The sequence below is a fragment of the Oryzias melastigma genome, linkage group LG4 (genome assembly GCF_002922805.2).
Source record: "Oryzias melastigma strain HK-1 linkage group LG4, ASM292280v2, whole genome shotgun sequence".
In the NCBI taxonomy this organism is placed as follows: domain Eukaryota; kingdom Metazoa; phylum Chordata; class Actinopteri; order Beloniformes; family Adrianichthyidae; genus Oryzias; species Oryzias melastigma.
The window spans coordinates 9,173,555-9,183,102 of NC_050515.1; the positions used below are offsets into that span (position 1 = coordinate 9,173,555).

General features: G+C 33.6%; 1 long non-coding RNA gene across 1 annotated transcript in view; it reads right to left on the bottom strand.

The window, feature by feature from the left end:
- Nucleotides 1-9,548, bottom strand: part of LOC112150202 — a 65,975-nt gene that overhangs the window by 2,573 nt on the left and 53,854 nt on the right. The gene's annotated exons all lie outside the window — the stretch shown is intronic.

The window sequence follows — 9,548 nt, forward strand, 5'->3', positions numbered from 1 at the left end:
AAGCAAGTTGTTCAAAATTTGCTGCCCAGTGACAGAAAGTTCTTTTCAAGTGGGTTCACGATCAGCTCAAACAGAAGTTAGGGCGCCAACCTCTGTGCACCAGCAGCCACAAAGGCCCAATCGATGTTAGAGACATTTTGATAATCAATTCAATCCACAAAAAACTTGCCAAGTATCAGAAAAATGCTTAGACGTAAAATCCTTCTCCAATGTTCTTGTTTATTTTTTCGATGACGGAGGACAGAAAATAAGAAATTTAAGCTCAAAAATGGTATTTCTGAGTATTTCTTTATTCAAATTGTTGTTAATCAGAAACAAAAACTGGGCGGGCCACAAGCTTCCCGCCCCACGCCACGACAAAAAGGGAAGAACAACAATCCCGCCCACAACTCAGTGGTTCATTTCTAATGTTACTCTTTATAATCTACGTCCAAGAAAACAGGCTAAAAACGACAATTAAAAGACGCTTTTAAAACAGCTCAAGACATGATCAGAGTCACTGATGAGGTCACAGATACATCTGCATGACGGGGAGGCTTCGGCAGAATCTTTAAGATTTAATGTAAAACACCTCATTTTTTGGTAAATTGTTGGCGTGGTCACAAATGTAGATGGTGGGAGTCAGGCGCCCCTCAAGACGTGCAGAATGAATGAATGAACTGTATTTATAAAGCATTTTACAACTCCTTTCAGTGTACTAAAGTACTTCATAATACAAGAAAGTTTAAAAAATTGACAATTTAAGAACAAAATTTAAAAAACAGCATAAAATTATAAAAGCACTCTAGAGTAAAATACATCCATCCATTTTCTTGACCGCTTATAAAAGATCAATCAGGATACAATATAACACATAAAATCTGTTGTGCAAACTGTTTCTCATTTGTAACTATTCATGTTACTTGAAAAAATAAATAAGGTAATGATATTTTTGCATTGGCCATTTATATGAAGTGTTTGATATACACGTCAATGAATTTTTGTCCATTTTTTTTCAGAGAATGACTGAAAATATACTTTGTGATATATCGTGATATATATCGTTATTGTGATATAATCATGTTTTTTCCATATCGCCCAGCTCTATGTCTAGTGCAGCATCCAAAGTTATGATCACATCAAAAGATCATCAAGGCAAATGCTATCTTGCACCACTAAAAATAATAAATAAAAAGTATATATTTTTGGTGGATTTTTTTAGCTGCAGAGAAATACCTGGAAGTAGTTTTCCATCAAGAGGAATTCATTACTTTCAGAATCGGGAGTAGCGTCACTTCGCCGCCCGACTTCAACCGAATGCCTCACCTTTCACCAACGCATAACTAATGTGCCAACCGCCTTTGATCTGCTGGAGGTGATAACTTCATAGGCATGGACACGTTCCACTGATGGAAGCGACTTGGCCCGGTCCAAAGAAGTGCCAGCGAGCATCAGTCTCACACAAATGTGCTGACAGTAAAACCGTAAACAAAGACGGTCTGTTTCAGTCTCACAGAATTTGAAAACGTTTTCTTTAAGCATGATTTTTTTTTAATGGAATATAGTTAAATTTTATAGCAGTTATAGGTGTGTGAATGCTTAGTAAGCCTTCACACTATAGTAATTCTCCTGCTCCTCTCCGTACATTTTTTGGCACAAAAACAATTATATTTCAGCAATCTTGGTAGCAAAACGTTCAGCTTGGTCAGGTCATTTCTGCTCGTATTTTTGGTATCATAAACTTTTAAAAAATTGAGCAAAATAAGTATTCAAACTTTCCAATAAGTAGATTAGCAACAAACCTTTAAAAATATTCATGGGCTATGTTTTCATCCATATAGTAATTTTCAAAAAGAAATTCGGAGTTTACCTAATATTTTAGCAAGATGCTAACGTTTTTGGCTAATTTGTTATCTAGTAAGGTTGTTAGGCTAATTTAGAGTTTAGCTTCTATTGTAGCAACAGGCTAACATTTTGACTAATTTAGTTTACTTATAAATTTTAGGCTATTTCGGAGTTTAACATGTATTTAAGCAATGTGCTAGCTTTTTTTTTGGCTAATCTCAACGAAGATTTTTTCATGCAAATTTGGAGTTTAGCTAATACATTAGCAACATGCTAACATGTTTGGCTACTTTGTTATCTACTGAGGTTTTCATAGACCAATTTAGAGTTGAGCTTCTACTTTGGCAACAGGCTAACGTTTTTAAGTAACTTGTTATCTACTGAGGTTTTTTTTAAGACTAATTTAGAGTTTCGCTTCTATTTTAGCAACATGCTAAGATGTTTGACCAATTTAGTTTACTGAGGAATTTTAGGCTGTTTTGGAGTTTAGCTAATTTTTAAGCAATGCACTAGCTTTTTTTGGCTAATTTGGCCTCAACCGAGGCTTTTTATGCTAATTTGGAGTTAAGCTAATATTTGAGCAACATGCTAACTTTAGGCTAATTTGTTTTCTACCAATGTTTTTATAGGACAATTAAGAGTTTAGCATCTATTTTAACAACAGGGTAACATTTTGGACTAATTTAGTTTATTGAGGAATTTTCTGCTATTTTGTAGTTTAGCTAGTATTTAAGCAAAAAGCTAGCTTGTTTGGCTAATTTTGCATCTACTAAGGTTTTTTGGGCTAGTTTGGAGCTTAGTTCATATTTAAGCAACACACTAAATATTTTTTGCAAAATTTGCAATTTAAAATTTAATTTTTTTTTAAAAAATTAAAAATTTCAAAGCAATTTTACTACAATTTTTTTAAATTTAGATCAACTTCAGCGCTCTTTCATAGTTCTTTGACGAAATTTCCAGTCTTTTAGCCGATTTAACATTTTGCAAATAGCTTTTGCATTTCCAGCAAATCCCTTCAGCAATTAAGAGAAAACTGCATCACCATTTTCATCAGAAACCTTCAGCATCTTCAGCGACTACTTTCAGTAAAAAGCTTTCACTCTAGCATTATTGCAGGTCATCCAACTTTTCTAGTTTAATCTGTATAAATATGCATTCTAAAAGCTCTCCTTCTGTCTTCACTGGTCAATCATGAACAAACTCAATATCTACCCAATTATCTTAATATAATTAAACTTGATAAAGCATGAACAGGGCAGGTGGTGTCTGATTACTGAAAGGGAATATCATAACATTCATTTTTTAATAAAATACCCGGTAAAGTCTGTTATTTTCTCTTTTGGCTGCAAGCAAATCCCATCAATGACAGCTGTCAGCAGCTTTTCAGAGTCCACACTGAATCCTCGAGGATTGTAATTCCCACAAAAATCACAGAGGCCTGTAAAAGCTCTCTCCTGTGTCAGCAGGGCAGATTGGGTGACTGTTCCTGGACAGTCTGAAACCCTGATACAGCTGAAGAAGGGGGGAAAAAAATAACATCGCAAAGTGAGCACACAAAGCTCTTTTCTGAGAGGTCAAAGCGAACACAAGTCCTCCTTTCAGAATGAAAGAAAAATAAAGGCCTGTGTGACTTTCACCACACCTGCTTTGACCAAAGTGCCCAAGCCGCGTGAAACGAAGGGTCACCAAGTAACAATGGTGACATTAAAATTTGTTATAATTGCTTCTCATTTCCATATTCCATTGAACCAGCAAAAATATGCCCAGCGATGGTCGGAACCTCACCGAGACCATTTATTTTGCCCTCATTCATTTAAAGTGCTAATGGAAATGAGCACGGATTCAAGTAATATTCCACTCTGTTTTCATTTCATATTTTTTCCACATTTAATGACACGGATATTTAATTTTTTAAAGTTCACTCCTAAAAAAAAAGGTCTACTTTTAGAAGTACAAAACATCTGCAAGAGCAAATGAATCTTTAGTTTAGTTAATGTAGATGGAAATGAGGCTGAAAACAGGTTGGGGTTAGCACTGGGAACTTATTAGCAAAGCCTCCCTGGTGGCTGAACTTCCGCAGTAAAGAGAAGAAAAACTCCTTCGCTCAGAAATTGGCTGCAACACCATGAGCGTCTTCTTCTGGTAAAGAAACACTTCAAACACCCAACCCTTAATAAAAACCCACCAGAGAAGCTCTGTACCAATTAATGTACAACCCACATGAATAACCCATGTGACGGAACCCATACGGCCTTTTTATATTCCACACAGCCCACTGCGTATATTATACTTCATAGCGATCGGCCATAGTAGTGCATTCCTACCACTATCGCGTGGTGAAATTCATACTAAGGTTGGTCGGTTTCCTGCGTCTGCCACAAACTTCTGATTGACGTTTATACTTTTTGAGCCTGATGATGCAGTTTCTCCAGGGTTCTTTTTTTTCTGAAGACGCTTAAATCTCTATAAATACATTTGAGGTAAATTCATAGATTAATGATGCAGATGAGACGATGTACACTGTAAAAAGTAAAAACATTGGATAATTAACAAAAGATCTGTAATTTGTTCATTTTAAAAATATGAGTTTTCATCAAATTAAATAAGCCGTCAAATCAAAATTCTAAATTAATAAAAAGTAATAAATTTAATTTAATGCTGTCAATCAATAAAAAAAAAAATCCGATTAATCATACTTTTGGATTGTAATTAATCATGATTAATCCCAATGTTTGAGCAAAAACAGACCTGAGAGAAAACATTTTCTTCATTTTAATTGCCTAAAATGTTTTAATTTATAGTGTTAACTCCGATATCTCAGAAGTGCAATTTTGTGCACAAAAACATATCAACAGTAAGATAAGCAAGAATTTAAAGTCTTTAGTGTCTGCAGAATTACTCCATGTCAGCAAAAATACAACTATACACAACATACATTGTGTTTGTGAACTTTAAATGAACTTATACCATTGTCCAGGTGAATGCTCGATTCTGATTGGCTGCTGGGTGTGAACGCACACACTAAAATGCAGTTCCCGTCACATACCCCAAATGTTCTGTATCACCACACGGAATTCTTCAAAAGAAACTTTTGCCTCAACATCTGGACAAAAACAAGCAGTGACGATCAGCATATATATCTGTTGTGTTCTGATATAACCACCAGGGGGCGATGTAAGATACGTTAGGAGGAAAAGAAGAGGTGAGAAGAGAAGAAGAGTATTTCTAGGCTGCCGACATGTTCTGTGAAAGACTTAAATAAAGTTAATCCGTAAAGTTAAAAATAATATGAGACTTTTAGATAATTTATCAGTTTATTCAATTTAGTGCCTTCTTACTTTTTTTTTTCTAGTTTTGGTTTATTTTAATACATTACAATTGTTTTATTTAGATAATGTTTCTATTCTTTTTTTGGCTGCACAGACTTTATTACGGTACGTTGCTTGTAAGATTGTACAACGTCCTTTGTTTTATAATTTTCAGTGTGACATGTAATGTTGAATTTGTTGATTTTAAAAAAGTGAATCCGTAAAGATACTCGGCCTAATCTTTCTACAACATCACAACATAAAGCTTTCCTCCGCCGCTGCAGGTCTGCGCTGCTACTGCCAGCTCAGCGCCGCATTGTCGTGTTACCGTGACAACGGGCCACGTCATCGTTCAAAAAGTCAGCTTTGTGTGAAAGCTGAAACTGAAAAATAACAATAATAAAGTACTAAAGATTGCTTAAATGATTACTTCTTTTGTAAGGGACCATGGTATACAGCCGACAGTGTTTGCGTAGTTAGAAATGAAGAAACGCCATGGAATCCTCGTGAAGCGGTGACGAAATTTGCATTAATAAACATGAACGCATTTTTTATTTTTTTAATTATTCACATGCATTAATGTCAAATGTAAGAAATAACAGAGCTTTTAATAATTGATCCAGGGTTTCTCTTTCCTAGTGTAGGTGGTACATCAGGTTTTTTTGTATTTAAAAGTCTCAAAAAATAATTACATACTTTTAAAAATAAGTGACATTTGAAAGGATTTGCTCATTAATTAAATATAGATGAAGTTATGGTTGACTTAGAAAGTAAAAATTACTTTAAAAATGTCACGTTTTTTAGTTTTTGCAACAGAGTCATGATTAAATATCTACCCCCTCTTGTACAATATAGTACTACTGGCTTTATCTTTGAAATCATAAGACATAAAAACAGTAATTTTCCTTAATGAGTTTGCTTCACCTCTTCTAATCACGCAAAATAAAGTTAATGGCGTAAGATTCCAATCGTAGGTGAAGTCATCATGTAATGTCACATTTTTTCCCTGACAACCTTGCAACCAATGCAACTCTTAAAAATTTATTTGAAGCTTAAACCAGCCCTAAAACATCTATAAAATAAATGTTTAACAGAACTAATAATCATGTTGTACGCTGATGATATCTTTCTGTTCACACATGTTTATGCTATTAACTAAAATTACTCCTCTTTTTGATCAGGAGTGAATGGGATTGAAACTAGATAAATGTCAAATATCTATATGTACTGCAGAAGCTGTACATTGCAGAAACAACAAGCGTATCATGTAAGTACAAAATCTGTAGATTTTCCACATGACCACCTGCTGTTGTTTTATTATTCTCAGATCTTCTCTGCCAGGAAATATAGATATTTGTAAAAGCACTGACAGGATTAGGCAGGGTTTTCTACCTCCTGCGGCACCCGGCCTGAGTCATGCTGAGAGCACCAGGAGTTCTGTGGATGCCTGTTAAGGATGGAGAGGATTTGGCCAACTCGCTGCATTGTTCTGACTTGATCCAAATAAAGCTAACAGCATGACACCGATGTAGGGGGTCCACTCTGTTTCTGTCACTTGGTCCCCCCGTTTTTAATAGCGTAATATTATCTTTATAGAATTTGCTAAATGACAGACAAAATGGAAACAAAGATACAAGTAGAGGGAAAAAAATCATCATCCGGATCACTTTTAATAGTAAAACATTATTTAAATAAATTGAATTTAATAGTTTTAGAATCTTATTCAAATGTTCTGTTTTATTTATTTCAAAAATGGATTCTGCTGTATAGAAAATATAAGCTTGAACAAATGCTTGACGGAACAGAAACTTTTAGCATTTTTGCATATTTACCAACCATTTATTCCCTTTCCTGTATTAATTTATTTATAATCTCAAAAATTCAAAATCAATCCCATTCTGCTCAATTCTTATTCAATAAATGCAAACAATCCAGTAATTACTGACATCTAGAGGCTAAACTTGAGATAACATTAACAGAATTCAATAGTTTATCTTCTAACAGCAGCTGGAGAAAAATCAGACGTATTTGGTTTATAGGACTAAAAAACAAATGGGTATAGGAGCTGCAGAAAAGTGTTCAGTCTTAATCGATATTAATTTACTCCATTGATTGACTGAAGTTTACACAGACAAAAGATGAGGCGCCTTGTCAGTGAGGCAATTTCATTACTTTTATATTTGTGTTAAAAACTGTAAAGAATAAAGACAATTAAAGCAATAATGTAGGTTAAATTAGTTTTTTAAAATTATTTTTGCGGCATTAAAACAGTAAAATTTGAGATGTAGGAAATAAACACCAAATAAACAAAAACTTATATAAACTTCCTTTTTAGAAAAAAATAGATCCAATTTTTTAAAGGCATTAAACTTTAAAAGAAAAAAATCTACAAAGTCCTGAACAAATTTTTGGTTTTCTGATTCTGGAATTTGTTTATTTCATGCAATCAAAGCAAAAATACTAAATAAGAAATATATACATAGATGTGCCAAACTTAGATGATTAAAAAATTATTAAAAAAAATAAAAATAAAAGAGATACTTATTTTTATACACATCCACATCACATGTAAACTATGTCATCATAATTACTTCTAATCATAAATAAATTATTTACATTTGTACAAATACACACAACATGACATTAAATCCTTTAGATGTGAAATTTAACAAAATGAAATTAAACTTAAACAAATTAACTTATATAATCTCATTCTTATGTTTTGTTCAACTATTTTACTTATTTTTCCCAAAGTTATCATAATCTGGTTCGTGAATTCTAATTAGTTATCCTTTACTAATCCAAGTACAAATCATTACTCAAGTACTTATAAAATCAAATAAATATAAAGTGCTTATAATTACATTAAAAAGTATTACAGAGAAACATTACACACACGTATCAAAACTGAATTCTTATTGCCATTATAAAAATATTACAATATTCCAGAAAATATTATAGCTTATGACCGATAAAGTATCAATATTAACAATGAACAAGCATCTTCAGCACTAAAGCCTTTGAACAGAAAGATAACTCTCTGAAATATAGTTTTTAAAATTGAATTCAGCACCAAAATATCTCATGAAAGCAATTTAGCTAAACGGTTCTGAAAACTCGCACCAATGCCTTGAAATCACCAGCAGTTTTAGGGAGCTGGTGGGAGAAGAAAGATGATCCAATCAATGGGACTGGAGTTGCCGGCCTCCCTGAAGTGTGCAAATTGTCAACATCAAGATTCACAGAGAGAGCACACGCTCCAAAAAAATCCTTTCTGATTACCTCCTTTGAAAGGAAAAAAAAAAATCTGTTGATACAAATACATAAGAAATTCTGATGCCAATTCCTAAAACACGCCGGCATGATCAATGAGGTTTTGTTTTTCTTCGCTGCACACAGGGAAAACAGCTGGAGGCCTTCATGTGTGGAAAACAGGAATAAGAAATGCAACATGCAGCTGCAATAGCGACTGTATGTTAGCTATTACTTATGCAACTGGTTAATATTTACAGATTTATTTATTTAGAGATTCACCATACTTAGTGGAGCCATTCTTATTAAAATAGAGTATACAAGTCTTTGTTTGATTGAACCTAAAATGAGACCCTCTAATAAAAATAATAAGCAGGGCTGGCGCTGGGCATAGGCGACCTAGGCAGCTGCCTAGTCTGGCATTTGTTGTAAGGGGTGCTGTAATTAGGCTATATATTATTTATTTATTTTTTTTTTCTTTTTAGTTTACAGTTTGTCACACTTCTAACTTCCTGTACAGTGCAAAAAAAAGGGAAAAACAAATAAAACAACTCAAAAGCTTGAAGTAATCAATGATTTGGTTGGGTTGATTGGGTTGTTGTTGCGTCATTAAAACTTAGAGGACGAAAAAGCAGCAAAATAAGTCCTCAGTGACAGCTTTAATGTCAAAAAAAGAAAGAAGAGGAAGAAAACTGGACTCATAACAGAGGTTTGTCTGTTGTATTCACAATCAGTTGCTTTGAACGTTTTGTGCGTGCGTATTCTTGATTTGTGCATGCGTAATTTAGGATTTGTGCATAATTTTGGATTTGTGCTTAATTTGTAACTCAATATGTTTTGTGCATAAGTAAAAAAACTACAAAATTATATATATATATATATATATCAATTACACATGGACAAATTAAAATTACAACAGCTAGAAACTAATTACAAATATCGTTAAAATAAATATGCACAAATCACTAAGTTACAGCCTAAGTTACACACGATCAATGTTCCCTCTAATTTTTTGTGCGTCTGAGCAAACACAGAAACTCACTGAGCGCTCCTTCGACCGCAGTGAACAACAATGAAGGTTCACTCTGTATTCACGTCTATATTTCAACTGTCTGAAATCTCTTATCTTAACAAGTCATGTAGCTTATTAAAAGAATGAAACTA